Source organism: Haliaeetus albicilla, chromosome 1 (assembly GCF_947461875.1).
Source record: "Haliaeetus albicilla chromosome 1, bHalAlb1.1, whole genome shotgun sequence".
Lineage (NCBI taxonomy): Eukaryota > Metazoa > Chordata > Aves > Accipitriformes > Accipitridae > Haliaeetus > Haliaeetus albicilla.
Genome location: NC_091483.1, coordinates 52,385,953 through 52,404,559, shown reverse-complemented (window position 1 = coordinate 52,404,559; position 18,607 = coordinate 52,385,953).

Genomic DNA, 18,607 nt, shown 5'->3' with positions numbered 1-18,607 from the left:
TCCAAGACACTGCAGGTCATCAGGACTTGGCAAGTGGGAGAGGTGCTGCTCCAGAGCCAGCCTGCTCCACCTGGAGTCATACCAGGGATCAGGGTTAGTATTGCTCCTGCAAGCACTCCAGAAAAAGTCCCTTTCTCCAGGATGAACCTAGGCGCAGGAAAAAGAAGAATGCATCACCAGAAATACCATTTTCCACTATATATCACCAATCTTTCTCACTTCATTTTCTAGCAAGCCCCATATTTCTAGCCCTGCCATTATTTACATTTTCTTTTGAGAAACTGATCTTGATCATGAGTGCAGCATACAGGCACTAGCAAGAATACTTTTTGTGATAAAATCTGGAGCAAATATGCAGCCATGTGCAGCACTGTATGATTCATTTTGTGTTTGTCCAGATCACAGCAGTATTTATAGTGACTGCCAATATGCAATTCCCATTTAAACTAAAAGAGCTAGTACGCTCTGATGTATTTCAAGTAATGTCTGACTTCCTTTCCTACCATGCTACAAGGAATGCCATCAGCATTTCTATTGTATGGCTGTTTCTACCTATGGTTACAGCCTATACGAGTAAACACAGGTCTTAATCTTAAAAAAAGATCATTACCTGTATGAAGAAGAACGTCAATTAAGATGATCGGTAAGTTTCACAGGGGATCACTGTTCCTGCTAATTGGCAGTTATCCTAGAAAAGGAAAATATGATAGTACAATGAATTATATAAGCTACACTATACTGATGGTTCAAGATCTTTATGCTCCTTTTAATCTTCTATTCTACAAATATTTCTTGAAATAAAAAAAAAAATCAGAAAGTTTCCCAAAGGAGAAGAATGTTATTACTAAGAGCACGGCCTTTTTGACAAGTGCCAACCAACAGTGCCAATAATTCTAGCTGCATACATAAAATATAACAATGTCTTGCAAAGAGTGTGATGTTCAAATTCTGTTATAAATATTAATAATAGAAAAATATGGTAGATGGCTGTGCAAAACCAGTTACTTCTATTTGCCTCTGCTCATCAGCTTAGTGAATTTTGAGAGACACTGATTATGTCAATACATGAGTGTCAATACAACCAGCTATGAACTGATTAATTTTTGATGAAGAATATTGAAAGTGAGTAATCCAATGCATCAGTTGTGACAATACAAACAGATTGATTACATATGTACCTAGCACTGGGGCAGGCAATTCTGCTGTGGATCCAATCTTATTATCAGTTTGGGGAGGAAGTTTGTTGCATACAAACTCTACTGCATATTTAATGACATAAGGAATCCCCTTGGACCAATTAAATTTTTTGTTTACATTTCCATTAGGTAAAGTTGTTTCCCAGTTTGGCATTACTTACCACATTTATGCAGCCGAGGCAGGATTTATTGCTCATATGTTTTTCAGCAGTCATAAATCTAACATATTCAGAGAGCTGTTTCTTAGCAAAATTATATGATCAATTTTTTAAGCTGCTACATATTATTGACTATTAGATCCAAACCCACACTGTTTCTGTCTCCAGAGTTTATGATGTTTGACATTTTGAATAGAATGTATTTTCTTTATTAACTTACTTTGTTCAGTGTTGTCTTAAGTTTAGATATCATATATAGACTGTGAAAGGATATATTGCTGTTTAATACATCTAGGGCAAATGGGAGGCAGGGCAATGGTGGTAGAATGCCACAGAAGGACATAATCTTACAAAAGAAATTACCTCCAATGAAGATACACCAATGAGTAAGTTGATCTGCAATTTTCGCTCCACTCTGAATCATTTCAAGAAAAGAAAACACTACAACTTTCATTTTCTTGCTGTTACTGAAACTTCACAAATTGTAAAACTCTACAGTGAGTTTTTTTACCTTTTATCCATTTGGGGGAGTAAATTTAATTCATATGGCTCAGCTGACACAGGTTGTGCCAGAAACCACAGGTTTTCTGGTTAATACAGTTAAAACAACATCTGACTATTCAGTCCTGACAAGGACCTTCAGAATCTTCAGAACAGGGATCTGCTGGAAGGAAAGGAGGCAGATTAACAAATAGGATGGGACAGACTCAGGTACTTCCACTTGCACATCTGAAATCGGCAATAAATGCTAAACATGAATGATGTCTACATAAAATCATGCACAAGAAAAAAATTAGCATATTTCAAGTGCGGGTAAACAGTGTCCACTTTATAGTCTTGCTGTCCGTGATTGTCTAGACTTTGCTGAAGAGAAAATGAATGTAAAAAGATGTAGGGAAAATAATAGTGGTAGGGGTTTCAGTTGTTTCTTTGTTTTCAGCTGGATTTCAGAGAGACATAAGGACTACACCAGCCACTTGCTGTAAATTTCACTATTCCAATTTAATTTACTTCCATATTTTATTTGACTTCAAAGGCATTTAATCAGGTGCAACTTTAATATTGTAGCTAGATCTTCCAAGAAACAATAGAATATCTAGTTCTACTTTTACTGGGGTCTGGGGCCTACTTGCAATTACTCAAATGACAGCAGGATCATACCCTGGCAGGGGAAGACTAAAATTAAGTTTTAGTCCATAGGGGACTTGGTGTGGCTGGGATAGAGTTAACTTTCTTTACAGCAGCCTGTACGGTGCTGTGTTTTCCATCTGTGACTAAAATGGTGTTGTTAACACACCGATGTTTTAGCTGTTGCTTGCACAGTGTCAAGGCTTTCTCTGTTTTTCACTCTGCTCCCCCCCCAACAAGTAGTCTGGGGGTGAGCAAGAGGTTGGGAGGGGACACGGCCAGGACAGCTGATCTGAATTGACCAAAGGGATATTCATAGAATCATAGAATCATTTATGTTGGAAAAAAACTTCAAGATCATCGAGTCCAACCATTAACCATGCCCACTAAACCATGTCCTGAAGTACCCTGTCCACTTGCTTTTTGAATATCTCCAGGGATGGTGACTTAACCACTTCCCTGGGCAGCCCATTCCAATATCTGACAACCCTCTCAGTAAAAATTTTTTCCTAATGTCTAACCTAAATCTCCCTTGCCTCAACTTGAGGCCATTTCCTCTTGTTCTATCTCCAGCCACCTGACAGAAGAGACCAGCACCCACCTCGCTACCACCTCCTTTCAGGTATTTGTAGAGAGCGATAAGTCTCCCCTCAGCCTCCTCTTTTCTAGACTAAACGGCCCCAGTTCCCTCAGCTGATCCTCATAAGACTTGTGCTCCAGGCGCCTTACCAACTTGGTTGCCCTTCTCTGGACACGCTCCAGCACCTCAATGTCTTTCCTGTAGTGAGGGGCCCAAAACTGAACACAGTACTCCAGGTGCGGCCTCACCAGTGCCCAGTACAGGGGAACAATCACCTCCCTGCTCCTGCTGGCCACACCATTTCTGATGCAGGCCAGGATGCCATTGGCCTTCTTGGCCACCTGGGCACACTGCCGGCTCATATTCAGCCGGCTGTCAACCAGCACCCCCAGGTCTTTCTCTGCCGGGCAGCTTTCCAGCCACTCTTCCCCAAGCCTGTAGCGCTGCATGGGGTTGCCGTGACTGAAGTGCAGGACCCAGCACTTGGCCTTGTTGAACTTCATACGATTGGCCTCAGCCCATTGATCCAGCCTGTCCAGATCTCTCTGTAGATCCTCCCTACCCTCAAGCAGATCGACCCTGCCTCACAGCTTGGTGTCATCTGCAAACTTGCTGAAGGTGCACTCAATCCCCTCATCCAAATCATCGATAAAGATATTAAACAGAACAGGGCCCAACACTGAGCCCTGAGGAACACCACTTGTGACGTGCCACCAACTGGATTTCACCCCATTCACCACAACCCTCTGGGCTCATCCATCCAGCCAGTTTTTCACCCAGTGAAGAGTACACTTGTCCAAGCCACAAGACGCCACCTTCTCAAGGAGTATGCCATGAGAGACAGTGTCAAAGGCCTTGCTGAAGTCAAGGAAGATAACATCCACAGCCTTTCCCACATCCACTAGGCGGGTCACCTGGTCATAGAAGGAGATCAGGTTGGTCAAGCAGGACCTGTCTTTCGTAAACTCATGCTGACTGGGCCTGATCCCCTGCTTATCCTGGACTTGCCATGTGAGTGCTCTCAAGACAAACCGTTTCATAATCTTCCCCGGTACCGAGGTCAGGCTGACAGGCCCGTAGTTCCCCAGATCCTCCCTCCGACCCTTCTTGTAAATGGGAGTCACGTTGGCAAGCCTCCAGTCCTCTGGGACCTCCCCTGTTGACCAGGATTGCTGATAGATGATAGAGAGTGGCTTGGCAAGGACCTCTGCCAGTTCCCTCAGTACTCTTGGATAGATCCCATCAGGTCCCATAGATTTGTGAGTGTCCAGATGGCGTAGCAGGTCCCTAACTAATTCCTCCTGGATTAAGGGGGGGTATGTTATGCTCTTCATCCTTACTTTCCAGCTCAAGGGGTGGAGTACCCTGAGGATGACTGGACTCACTATTAAAGACTGAGGCAAAGAAGGCATTAAGCACCTCGGCCTTTTCCTCATCTCTGGTTGCTAAGTTCCCTTCTGTAGCCATGCTGTCTAACATCATGCTCATAATAAAAACTGGTGTGGCAGTCTTTCCGAGGTGGCCATTGCCCAGAGACTGCCTAGGCATCAGTCTGCTTGTGGGAGGAGTGAGTCATTGCCTTTGCATCACCATCTGGGGTTTTTGTGTCTTTTCTTCACTTATTAAACTATGTTTATCTTGATCCATGAGTTTTTCTTGCTTTTGCTCTTCCAATTCTTTCCCCCATTCTGCTGGGGGAAGCAAGGGAGCGAGTGGCTGGGTGGGTGCTTAGTTGCTGGAGGGAATCAACCCATCACACCCACTTAGAGCCCTGTTTTTCACAAACTGACCAAGTTGCACTGTATTTAACCTAAAAATATTTTATTAAATGTAGACCAATATGATGAATGATACTGGAATCCTACACTATTGTCATCCAATTTGTTGCTAATATTTATATTTGGCATAAGGTCAATGTAGCCCAGGGGCAGAAATAGAAGTGAGACACTCCTAAAACATTTCTAGCTCCTAAAGATAACCAAATAATCATGGATAGGCATACATAACACATCCAGCCACACCCTGAGGCAAACTTGCTGAGTGTGAAAGTGATGATCTTTTTTTCCAAAACAAATGTAATGAGTGTATTAGAAAAAAATAATTAAATGCAGACCATGCTTTTCAAGATGGATTTTTAATTGCATACTTTTGCTTCTTTGTCAGTGACTACATCATTGCTTTTCTGTGTATGGCATGTTAAGGTGCTGCACAATGCCAACTAAACAGAGCCAACTGTCACTTATAACTTGCAGATTCAAGATGGCTTCTCATATTAAACTATAAACACCAATGACAATGTCTGGACAAAGTTTGTAAGATTTTATTTTTGGAATCTAATTTTCAAATGAGAAACACTTTAGTTACTTGTTCAAAGTGATGCAAATACCTCCCCTAAATCCTGCCTCTTTTTTTCACAGCTAAACTTTGCCCAGGTACAAATGCAGTTACGTTGTTTAGCTGAGGAACTGCTTCAGAAAATTCATTCTGTAGTCTGTATCATAATATTCTTGGTATTTTTTGCTTGTACTCTACATTATAGTGCTTAACACTTGAAGGATATAGCGGAAATATCCCAATGTATACAGGGCTTAGAACTCAACCAACCTTTACCACTTTATTTTCATGTATTTTACTTTGGGATAGGTTTGAGCAAATAAAGTTACATTCAATAATTTATGCCATATATGTTATATCAGATACTCTTACATTTCTGAATTCTTACAGTATATTCATACACCTACACATCAATTTCAAAATTGCTGTTGAAACAATGCAACATTTTAAAAGATGTTGTGATAAAGAACCATAGCAGCTCAGGGCATTTCTGTCCAAGTTGTTTTCCATTAAAGGTATTGTTTGATATCATTCATCTTCAACATGTTGTGTTTCCTTTGGGCTTCTATTACTATACCTGCTATGTCAGTCCCATTGTAGCAATGACAGTGATTTATCAAGCACATTAAATCTGCAGTATCTCTGGCTAGAAAAGCTAGTTTTTCAAATATTAAATCTCAGATGTGTCACATTTAACCTGCTCTGAACTCCTGAAGCAACTCTGTGCTGCTTCTAAAAAAAATCAAATTTGATTTTATTAGCAAACTTTTTACCTCAGTGTAAAATACAGCATTATCAGCTGCTGAAGTAAGAGGTGTCATAGAAGCATAAGAATTACTTATACAAGGAAAGCCAACTTATCCCAAAGAGTCTGTCCCTCTTAAGCTTATCTTACTCCTTACCCTCTGATATGTCACTGTCTCCTTCAATTTTCTCTCACCATAAAAATGTCTAGCTGTCTCTTAAGATGATTTCTGCCATTTGCCTCACTGGGCACAGTGTACCATGCTGAGCAGGTTAGCTTGTGTTACTTTGTCAAACCAATTCCTGATTTAGAGCTATCTATTAGATCATCTTGAAGTCTTCCCTTTTTCTATGATCGCTAATGTTGACACATCTAAGAGAGCACAGAGAGGAACATAAAAGACTACAAGAAGATGCTAAAGGAAAGATGAAAAGAGCAGAGCACATTTAGCTTTGTCAGATATAAATGAATAGATGTAAGATGACAGATACTCAAAGTACAAGTGTAAGGAGTTAGAAGAATTTTTCAGATCAGTCAGAAGGAAATAATCAACATTCATGGAATAACTGTATATGATGGATGTTTTTATAATGGTATATATAATGGTGTCAAGTGTTTTCTGAACACACTAGGAAAGAAAAGTTTTTGTTCTGAAGAGCTTGAAAACTTAGGTGGACATTTTCAGAAGCGTGGGTGAGAATGAGTCACCAGCACCTATAGGCTTTCTTCTGCTATATGTTGTGGGGTGTGTGCTTCTGAAACTCTTTTCTCTCTCCTAACACTTCTTTCCACATGCAATAGAATAGGTAAGGGTGATGAAAAGGAGCACAATTAAATGAACAGTGACTGAACTGGATATACATACATGTTGGTTGTGTGTATAAGAGTGCCTGTGCAGAAAAATAAATCGCATGTTCTTTCACATGCTGACAGATAGGTGTAAGAGCTCCTCACTACCCTCTTTTTTTAGAGTTGATAAGACTTCTTTTGTGGGGGAGCTGATTTCCTCTTTGAAGCGAAGATGTTAAGGTTATAACAACCTATCTACCTTTTAAAATTATTATAAGGTAATATTTTCCAGCAGTGGAATCTCTAAACTATAGACAGTAGTATAAAAACTTTGTGCTGGCTTGATACACATGGATGAGTTTCAGCCTCTACTAATAAAAGATGCATTTACTGTATCTCTGATGTAGCTTTAAAACCTAAAGTCGCTTTACCCCACTCATAAGAAATCTCACTCATAGCCAAATCTTCATTTTATTTGAGTCAATTGCAAAACTCCCTTTACCTGCAATATAATAATACAGACTCAATAGATATAGCCTTTAGATAAGTTATCATCCATTCCTGTTAGGCACGGCTATCACTTTCCATGTAAGATTGTATGCCAGTGGGCTGAACAACCAGCCGAGGAAGATGAATAATGTTCTCACCAGTGCCAGTGTTTCAGTCCCTGTCCTCAGGGCTTTCTGTTATTGATTTATAAAACAAAATTTTTCAAACAAAAAACCCAAGCCACTTGAAACAGCCAGAAAATTTCCAGCTTCATCCCAACTACTTCTGCCCTTCAGGCCGAGTGATAACGTGGAAATCCCAGCTACTACCACCTTGCCTTAATAATTCTGTGGCAGGTTCCGTGTTAAAATCTCTACACACGAGGGATCAGGAAATTCTTTCATTTCCATGGAATACTTTTCACAATGGTGCAATTAATATTAGTTTTATACTATCACATATGACAAGAAATGGAAGATACAGTCAGGTTTTGCAGCTTGCTTTATTTGCTGGTGTATTTAAAAACACTGAATTGTTGTTTATAGTTCTCTTGTGCAAACAGTGACAATATTCAGCTACTGCGTTGTTTCACTATACCAACTCAACATTTTGGGAACCATGTCTTGGATTTTTTTATTTTTTAAATCCATTCTCTGCAGCTCTTAGATTACCACTGGAAAGTGGTGATGAAGAACAAAATACTTATTATTAACTCTTACATGAATATATTTTCCCTGAACTTTGATGTAAGTGGGCCCCAGGTTAGAAATGAAGGCAAGACACCAGGATAGAGAACCACTGTGTTGGATCTTATAGGCTCAAGTGGAAACATACAGCATGATGCAACATCCCTGGTTCACTTGAATTTTCTACTTATCCTCTGCTTTTAGAGCATGCAGTTTCAGAGGTGTCCTGGAGACCAGGAGGTCTCCACCTTCATAACCTGCGTGACCTTTGGCAATAATGCCTGGTGTTTCAGAAGAATGAAAGGACATGGTAGTTTGCATGAAGGTCTAATCCCATGGTTTTCTGATTGGTTGATTGAGGAAAGCTGTACTTACAGGTTCAGGACACCAGGAACCAAACCCAGAATTGTTCTTTTACCATCTCATTTTCTTGTACCATTCTGATTATGCTGGGATAAACTAATTTCTTACTCTATGTATAGTTTATGGATGGTTTTCTAATTCTTCTCTTGCTATTAACCTATTAATGCAGAAAGAGTCTCCAGATTAATTGATTATTTTTACACAAAACACAATAACAAATATCAAATGTTATTGAGAAAAAATTAAACAAGTAAAATCCTGGCTGTTACAGTTAATGAATGAAATCTTCCTATAAAGGGTGTCTTCTCTGCCAGTGTGATTCTCTCACATTTGCAGCCTCTTCCAGAAACTTAATTTTGATTTGGGAAAGGAGCAGATCTAACTGACGGGAGCAGAACTAAGTTTTGCTGAACAATTCTTCTGATGAATAAACCCCAAACCATCTTGAACTCTGGCTCTACACACATTTTGATTAGGTCAGACTGCCCACCATCTCCTCAAACAGAGCAATCAGACAGTTGCCAGCTAGGAAAAGGTTATGTAGCAAATCCAATGTAAATTTCATAGCACAGAGAAACTGCTAAAACTTTTCTACTTAAGTGGAAGCAGCAGGGGGGTTGGCAGCAGGAATGCAACAACCACATACACTTTGTGCTCCCAGAAGAAAAGGTTCCTCAGGGTTATGTGAGGACTGACATGCATAGCTTCAAATATGAATGCATTTCCTTATCTCCTGTGTATCAGTGAGAGAGGCTGTCTTTATAAGAATGGACATTAATTATTAGTATTTTAAACTTGGTTTATGCATAGGTTTTAATCCAATGTTGTGCTTGTAGAAAATAACAACAAAGTTTTGAACAAGGTCAAATACAGACCTTGTGAATGAATCTTCATCTATACAGCTAGGACCATTTTCTCAAAGGTATGTAAGGGGCTGTTTATCTCCAGAGAGCAATGCCAAACGTATAGTTAGACCATCTGTTTCAGACTAAGCATGGAAGGAACTGATCAGCAATGAAGTCAGCAAAAAGCTGGCAAAGTAACCATTAATAACATGGAAGGGACTCCAGTGCCTTGCTTGAATTGAGATAGGCACTATGATTCAGCCTCAAGACACAATCTGAGACTTTCTATGAATTTTTGGCATTCTTGGTAAGACAAGCATTCACTAGCTAATGCATTTTATGCATTTCACAGAGAATTATGTGTATTTCCAACTTTTGTGCTGAGCACCAACTTTTCTAGGCTTTCTTTTAGTACGATTTCTGCTCCCCTAGTAGCTAATCTTTGCATCTCTGACAGTTAGAGCAACTGGAAGTGAGTGTAATATTTGACATGAAATCTTTTCAGGATCTATATACTCATACAATTTTTGTCTAAGTCTACTGGACATCTCTTTATCAATAGAGGTACATATTTCTCTTCAGTTTCTTTCAGAGAGTGAATTCCTATATAAGCTGAAGTATGTTTTGTCTTCAAGTGCAGAAATTGCACCTTTGTAATGGTGAATATATCCTATTTCTTTTCTTTACTCTCACCAAGAGCGCCTTTTTTTTTCTGAGATCGATCTTTTCTTCTTCATGCTGAGTACATTTACTGATTTTGTAATATCAGTTGATTTCATCCATACCCTGCCATTTTTCTGCTAAGATCCTTAATGAAAATATTTAAAAACATTAAGTCCCAAATTTATCTCATGGAAACTCCACTAATAATCTTTTAGACAATAAACTCTCATTGTTGTGTTTAATAGGTTTTGTGAATTCTTCATCCATCTTCCAATTTCTCCATCCTCTCTTCACCATGATCAATTATTACCTATAAGTCAAATGAGTTTACTTATGGAAAAATCAAAGGAAGTTATTAAATTAGTCTGGCATGATCTTCATTTGTTAAAACTATGCTGCATTGTATTCAGTTTTCTATTTGTGTCCAGGTTCCATTTTACTCTTCTTCAAGCCTTTTTTAAAGCCTTCGTAATTCTTGTGAAGGGATACACAATGGGAGATCCTCAGGATATTTTACCCTCTTTGTTAATACTGATTCTCTCTGCCTTTGCTCTTCTCTATGACTGTGACTACCCTCAAATGAATAGTCTAATCTAATCATGAATCAGACAATAGATTAAAAAAAAAAAGAAAAGAAAATATGCTAAGAGACCCCCAGTGTCTTGTAGTAACTCTTCTGGGCTGGGATTATCCAGTCTTCTCAGCTAGCATACACTTTGCAGGAGTAAATTCCATCTCCATATTCATTCATATGGCTATTTTGGGTTTGCTTTCATGGCCAATAGTATCTTTGTAACTTGAACACTGAAGCCAACTATTAATTCAATTTGGGAACCAGACACTAGCTCTTCTCTCACATATCATCATTGTTCAGTCACCTCCATCTTCTGTCCCCAAGAGCAAGCTTTCTTTGTTTTAATACTTCCCTATACTTCTTGACTTCTAGTTTGACATACTTTGCTGATCATCCCTCCTTTTCCCCACTCCTTTCAGATGCTATATATAGTTCAAATATCTGTCTCAAGGTGTTCATGCTGGTAGGTGTACCCTTTTTTCTCCAAGGATTTCTCTGTCTTTTTCTGAGAAGTAGATCCTGAGTATTTATAGTACCTTAAACTGAAATAAATTCTTGGCTTCTGTCACACTTCTGTCCCTCAGCAGTTTGCTTGATCTTCCCCAACTTGTTTCATATTTTTTTCTCTAAGTCTGCCATTTCAAAATCAAGTACCTTAGTTATTCTTACTTATTTACCATTTAATTTACAATCTTCCAACTTTGGTTATTTTTAACACCAGCTGTATCTTAAGTACTTACCAAAACTAAGTTTAAAATAGCATTTCCTCTTTTGTACTCTAACTTTTTGATGAAGAAATCTCTCAACTACCATCTCCAGGGTTAACTGATCCTATGAATATTAGCTTCATTTATTTGTCAGTTTACCTCCAGTAGTTCTGAAGATTCTCATAGATGTATAACTTTTGGTAATATTTCTCCCTCTAGAAACTCCGTGAAGATCTCTATCCTTATCTATATCTGATATATAACCTCCCAGTATCCTACCTGTAATTCATCTTTTATCATGCTTCCCCACATGATTTTTGACTCCAAAAGATTGTGCTTTATGCATCTCATATCTTCTTATTTCCTGAAGTTTTTCATATCCTTAAGATAAAATCACCTTATGTCTTTATTTCTGTCTGCCCTGAACAATGCATGCCTTTTCATACCTGTGTTCCTGCCACAGCTGCTGTTCTAATATGCTTCTGTTAGCTGGAGAATATTATTTCTCAGGCCCTGCACCAACAATTCTTATTTCTCCATTTTGCCACTGAGACTGCTGGTGTTAATAAATAGCATTTCAATTACTTTTTACTGACCAGAAACTAATTTCCTTAGCTGGATTAATCTTTCACTATCAGTTTCAGCTAACTGGCTACAGCTCTCATCTGTATGAGTACCTTCTGCTTTCTATCCATTCTCCTGACCACTGATAATCTTTTATCCATTGGTGTGCCTTATCTATCTGATTTCTTTCTCCCTGTATATTAAAACTACAAAAAGATGAGTAGAAAGGTTAATAAAATAGAATATTAACCCTCAGAAGGGGAAGTAACTCTTTTTCTTTAGTTTAAAAGTCATCACAAAATTGGCTTTTAAGGCTGTGGATTGGATCACACTTGAGGGAAAGAAGGAGATGGTATGTAACCATGAAGTATAAACTTCATTTCTTTTACCCCAAAACTTCCATTAGTGCAAAATGATAAACTTTAGAAGCTGTTGTTGATCCTTATCACCCCATTTCACTCTATTTTTATTCATTACAAATTGGTCCTGAGCACAATGACAATTAAAGAAGGCTGCTTTCTTTCCTTCAAGCACTGTAGAGGGAACTATTTTTATTTAAACTCCTTTCTGAAATGAATGCACACTGGGCATTTGTAGAACATATGAATGCCAGCTATTACTGAAATGCCTAAGAGCATATTTACAGGACTGCAAATGACTGAGGTACCATCACTTTGTGAAATACCCCTTGTTGGTATTTTACTCAGATTTACTGCTGAGATGCAGTAAATGCTTGCAATTAGCCGGTTGCAAATATAAGATAAAATGGATTCATTTATATAATCTGAAGACTGTTAAAAGATAAATATAATTTGAAATTACATCGAAACCCACTTCTTTCAAGTTTCTGTTTAGGATTATGACGTGATGACTGGCTACAGTTTGCTTAGAATAATAAGCCAGCAATGTTGCAGCCAACTGGCTTACAAGACATTGTTATTTTGGTTTTCTAATTATGTTGTTTAACCCTTTACTGGTTTGATGTAATTTACAGTGGTTTAGTTTTAGTATTTTTAATTCCCCCTTTTCTTGTTTGCTACGAAATTAAACTACATTGAGTTACTCTTGGTTAAATGAGCAAAATGGGTCAAAATCTACATTACTCAAAGTCATTCAGATTCTCCAAAACACTTCCTTATATTTCCCTGTTGATTTTCACTTCTGAAATCTTCTGTTTCACCTTTTTAAACAAAGAGGATTCTTAGAGGACTGCAAACATACTGCAGATATTTATCTGGGGGAATCTACAGATACTGAAGTTGCTTGGGCTCTTCCAAATTCAGGTTGAGAATTTGCATAGGGCTTTGCAGAGAAGAGTACTTCATTGTTTCCTCCAAGCCTTCTGTGTTCGAAAGACACTGCAACAACCACACAGAAAAGTCTCTTATTCTTATTTTGTGGAGCAGATTCAACCCACCCACTGCAAGGCTATGATGGTTACAGTTCACTATTTGAACTTTTTCTGCGCTCCCTCTTACAGGGGAGAAAGTCTCTGGCACCGTGTGTCAGCATTGCCAGCAGGTCTCCACATCTGCATCTGCTCTCCTCAGCGCACTTTGACATACAGAGTTGCCAGAAGCCTTCTTTCTTCACGGCTCAGTAGAGCATTTTCTTGCTCTACTGACGACTCTGTCAGCAATATGGGGCTTTCCTCTCCTCCCTGCAGCTTTTCCATCTCAGATATCACGTTGCCTAGTTTTGGCCCAGCACTGGGCGAGCTAGCTCCTATGTTTTCATATGGCTGTGCCTTGATGCTAAATCCAATGACCAGTGACTTCAGATTGTCACTGCCTTTATATATTTGAGAGTGGAGGTGGAAGCAAAAATCAGTATTTGTGCAGAAATAAGAAAATTTGGTTTTGAGCATCATGTGTTCAGTGATCTCAAACAGAGAGCTGAAGAAACATAAACTGTGACCAAACTTAATGCTTACCCATGACCTTGAAAAATCTTAAAGATGCTTTTCCTGTGGACAGATGGCTAAGGAAATTTCAGCTGATAAGATAAGACAAATGGTGAGTACCCATATGCACAGCAAATAATTACAGTATTTGTTTAACAGACCTTCTCTGTAGTTAGTATTCCATTAGGTCTTTTAGAAGAAACTGGTGGGTTTGGATTTTTGCACATTTGGTCCAATCTTGATTTAAGAGGAAGGAGAATTTTTTAAAAGCAAAGAAAATTCTGTTCATTCTCTTTTAGGTTATGTGAGGGTGAAACCAATGTTGCTTTTTCATTACATAGATAACAGACTAAAGGCATCCCAAATGTAACTCAGTGCATCTTCACAGTGGGGAAATTTGAGTGATAAATAGCCAGCAAACTTCATAGAGTGAACTTTGCTACTCAAAACTAAAGCATATTTTTAAGCATTAAAATTTGACCTTTTTTTTTTTTTTTAAGGTTTTATCCTGCCTTTTCCCATTACACTATTTCCTGTATTTTAATATGAGGATTGATGAATAAATAGTCCCTAAAGGTAATCCTTCAAATGTTGAGCCATCTCTTGGAATTATGCCAAAGCTCCAGATTTTCTCAATAGTAGCTAATTATTGTTACTCTCCACTAAATGACAGAGAACAAAACATAAGCCCAAAAGCAGCAATCACCCATCACTGGCAATTTTAAAATAAAGCACTACTTTTTCCTAAAAATACAAACAGGAGTTAATTTAGGGAAGTTCCATGACCATTCTTATACAGGAGATTAGACATTTTGACCATCCTAGCTTCTCAAGGCCTTTCAGTCTACTCATGTCTTTCTTAATGTGAGTGAGGACAATGTATTTACAGGCATAGATGTTTGTAGGAATCATGCCCAACATTTAGACAGAATGAGAAAAGTGAAGTGTGAACCCCAAGTTTATGAAGGTTTGGCTAGAAGATGATACAGTGATTCCCCCTCTTCACTTGGCAAAATAAAGGATTAATGAGCAGGTTTTGATGTTACAATTTTCATGTCTAATAAGCTTTGAATAACAAGAGTGACAGCTTGCTGCCATCATAGTATAATTTTGTATGTTTGTATGTTGCCATTGTTTCTCTCTGTGCAGACAGTAGTATTGCCTTACTTTTTTTGACTTACCTAAAAATAGTTGTTCAAGACTTAACTAAGATGATAGAAGTGTCTGTCTTTCCAAAATTAGTGTAGTACCTCAGCTACTATCCTACTAGTGACTAATACAGAATGCAATTGATATTGCCCACGTAATGCACGGTAAACCAGATGCACCTAGTTTATGTGCAGTGACTTCTACATTTACTTAGTTATCTGAGAAGAAGAGGACATGTGGACTGCTAGAGAAGAAGATGTCTTCTGAAGACCAAAAGTGAGGACTAGGGCCAGAAACTCCTGAGGCGTATTTTTTAATCTGCTATCTGGTTCTGTATTTCAAAATGTCTGTTAATTTGTCACGTTTGCGAATATGAACGGCGATAAGCAGGATATCCTGCTCTTCTAAAAGTGCTGTTTACTGGCAACCCCATTGACTAAATATGTTTTTGTCAACATACTCAAGGAATTTGAATGTCACATTGTTATTGTTTATTCTAAAACACAGCACACTAAGCAAAATAATACCCAGTTCTGCATGCTAATAAGCACTAATTGCTTCCTGAGCAGCAGGTTTTGCTGCTCTCTAGAATTGAACTAATTTATAAAGTTATTAAAGAAATAAAGATGAGTAATATCTTGGAAATAAAATAGTTTGGGAAATGCCCTAGATAGTTTCTTCCTGTTGGAAAAAGCCATGTTAAAATCATTGAGCAGCAATATATTTGAAAGCCTGTAGGAAGTAGCTGCTTTTTGCACAACCTAATGTGAGTGCGGAAGGGACAAAAAGGTAAGTATCTTTTTATGTCATATAAATGCTCAGGATTCCCAGGGCTTTCTTTGAGAAAGTTAAAATCTCACTTTCCTCTGGGGAGAATGGAGATGTCAATGCAACTTCATGCTACTCCAGAACCCACAGCACTTGTAATATGGAGAGTCTGACAGGTCCATTATGCCATAGGTGGCATGAAAGGATAGTTTTCAGGACAGGATGTGGCCCAGAGGGATATTACAAGGACTAACACATGTATGTTAAAGAGAAGAAAAGAGGAAAACAACCACAAAACCTCCCATCTTTTATCATTCTTGGAAGTACTTGAGGCATTAAAGTAATATTATCAGCTAAATCATAGTGTCACTGGAGGATTTCATTAAAGATGACCTGCTTAGCCTTCACCAGAACAGGAGGGACTCTTCTTTTTCAGGATACAATTTATTCTCCAGCATGAAACTTAGGCAAACATCAAAACAAAACAGTTCCCCTGCCTACCACAGGTAAGGAAATTGAAGAAACATATACTCCCCACTGTCTTCTCTTTAATCCCCCTGCTTCAGGCCTGTTGCAGAATCGTATCTTCCCTCCTGCAGCTCTCAGTCAGAACGGAGCCACTTGCTGATTTTTATAATCACCGGTTTCTTTCCCAGTAGGTCTTATAATTGAATGTGTGCAGCCGACTGCAGGCTAAGTAGGCCCTAAATGGCCAAGCTTCCCTGTTAAAGGAACCAGTGTCCCTTCAGTAGACTACCCTTGTCATAGTGAAAGAATCCCCACCTAGAGCCCTCTCACAGACCACCCCATTTCTTTCACAAAATTCCTGCAAGTTTCTCTAAATGAGCCCTATTACTTAATTCTGTGCAGCTCAAGCTAATAGCTGCATCGCACATACGCACCTATCAGGCTTAGCATTTGCAGCACCAGCAGCAGACGAAAAGCTCTTAATCTTATATCACTGTTTTTTCCTTGATCATCTATATCACGGAATAGCATGAAAAAAACCCAACCCCAAACCCTAAAGAAACATATGATGAAGGCAATTTAATCAACACTTTTCAAAAACAAACAACCCATTTCTCTTCTTCTCCTTGTTCTTCTCCAGATGTGCTCAGATTCTGTCTTTGGAAACACTTGGTGCAGTGAGATGCAAGAGAAGGACATAGTCAGAGACAAATTCAAGTTTTATGTGAGCAAGGTATACATTGACTCTATAAACTGCTTGGGCTCCTGACTGTCCTGACTTATCTAAGCTCCTGACTTAGACACCTCTGCTAACTGCCTGCACTTAAGAAGTATGCCCAGTAGTTCTGCATCTCTAAAAGGGACATAATACTTTCCTATTTTACAGTTCTACTGTGAAGATCAATACATAAGTAAAGAGGTTGGCTGAGAGATGGTAGTAGAGAAGATTGTTAGGACAGATAGTTAATTCAGTGAAGATATTAATGTACTATTGTGCCTTGGAATAAAACACATAGCTCATCTCGGCCTCTAACCACATTTACTTCATCATTTGAAGTCAAAGTTTTAATTATTCAGTTGCCTTTTAAACATAACATTTAATCATATACATTCATGCATCTGTAAAGTAAATTTGGTGGCATGGTGTAGTAAACTGCAAAATCTGCTACGTCAGTTAGTGTTTTAAAAAGTCACAAGAATAATCTGGTTAGGCGCTACAGCCTGCTAAGCTTGCTTCTAATGGGCGGTCCATGCCAAATAGGAAAGGTAATGTTCAAAGAGGGAAAACTGTTCAGTATTATACCTCTTTGTGACATCTGCAGCTGAACTGCTGGTACCAGCTCAGAGAAGACAAATCTTTTATTTTGTCTGGCCAATCATCATAACAGATCACATAGCTTATTATCTTGGCTACAAACTAAACCACAACATACAAATGGTAAACATTATTTCTGATAGAGCACCAGCAACAGAAGAAGATTTGTTGCTTTCTAGTCAAGTTCCTTTAATGTATCACATTTAACTGAGTACAAGAAATAAACATATTTATAGATCAGTATATAAATGAAACTGTAGATCTCAGTCATGTTTCTGTATTAAAACAAATCAGCTTGCAAATGAGGTAAAGTGAATATTCATTTTAGAGGCACAGAAGTTCATGAATTATCCCTCAAATAAATGGTGGAGTACCCCTCATGTTCAGTTACATTTGAAATAATGGAAATTGGCTTAAAATGAATTCCAATGCAAATTAGAAACACTATAAAGCAGCTGATTTTCAGTTTTCTTAGAGTAATCATTATAAATGTCATTTGATACAATCATATCTACATATTTTCTGGGCAATGTATTATTCTTTTAGATAATTTTAGGAAAATGACTGTCTGAAATTCATATTGGTTTGTTTACATTTAGCAAGTCCAAGGCTGAAAAAAAAGCCAGGGAAAGTAAATAAGTGGAATCTGTAAAGCTATCTTGCTGAGATGATAGTTGTATTTTGACTATGGTTCCTTGTTTCTGCAGTACTAACACATAGGAAATTGTATTACATTAAATAATAATTGTTTTTCTAAAGGGATAAAGTTCATTTCATGCTGCAGTATGTTAACTTAATACGGTAGCACACTGCTGCATTAATACATTTAACTCAATTTTATAGAATGCCTTTATTGCAGAGCTCTGTGAAGCTGCATAACTTGGCTTTGCTAGGCTTTGTAGGAGCCTCTTCATTAGTTTCAATTTACATGGATATATGTCTCTTGAGGTGCACTTTAATTTGTGAATTCAAAGCCTCAAATAACACCTGTGTTCCCATCAAAACATAAATTACATACACAAAATTACATCCAAAAGGATTGTATACAAGAACAGAGTCAGAGTCCTCAAAACCAGCTTCTGCTTAACCCTGGAGATGCTTGAAAGTTCCAGGCACATCAGGTGCCAAGACTAATTTTCCCTAGGCCTCTAAAAATTAGCTTCAGGATAAGCCCTCCCTACCA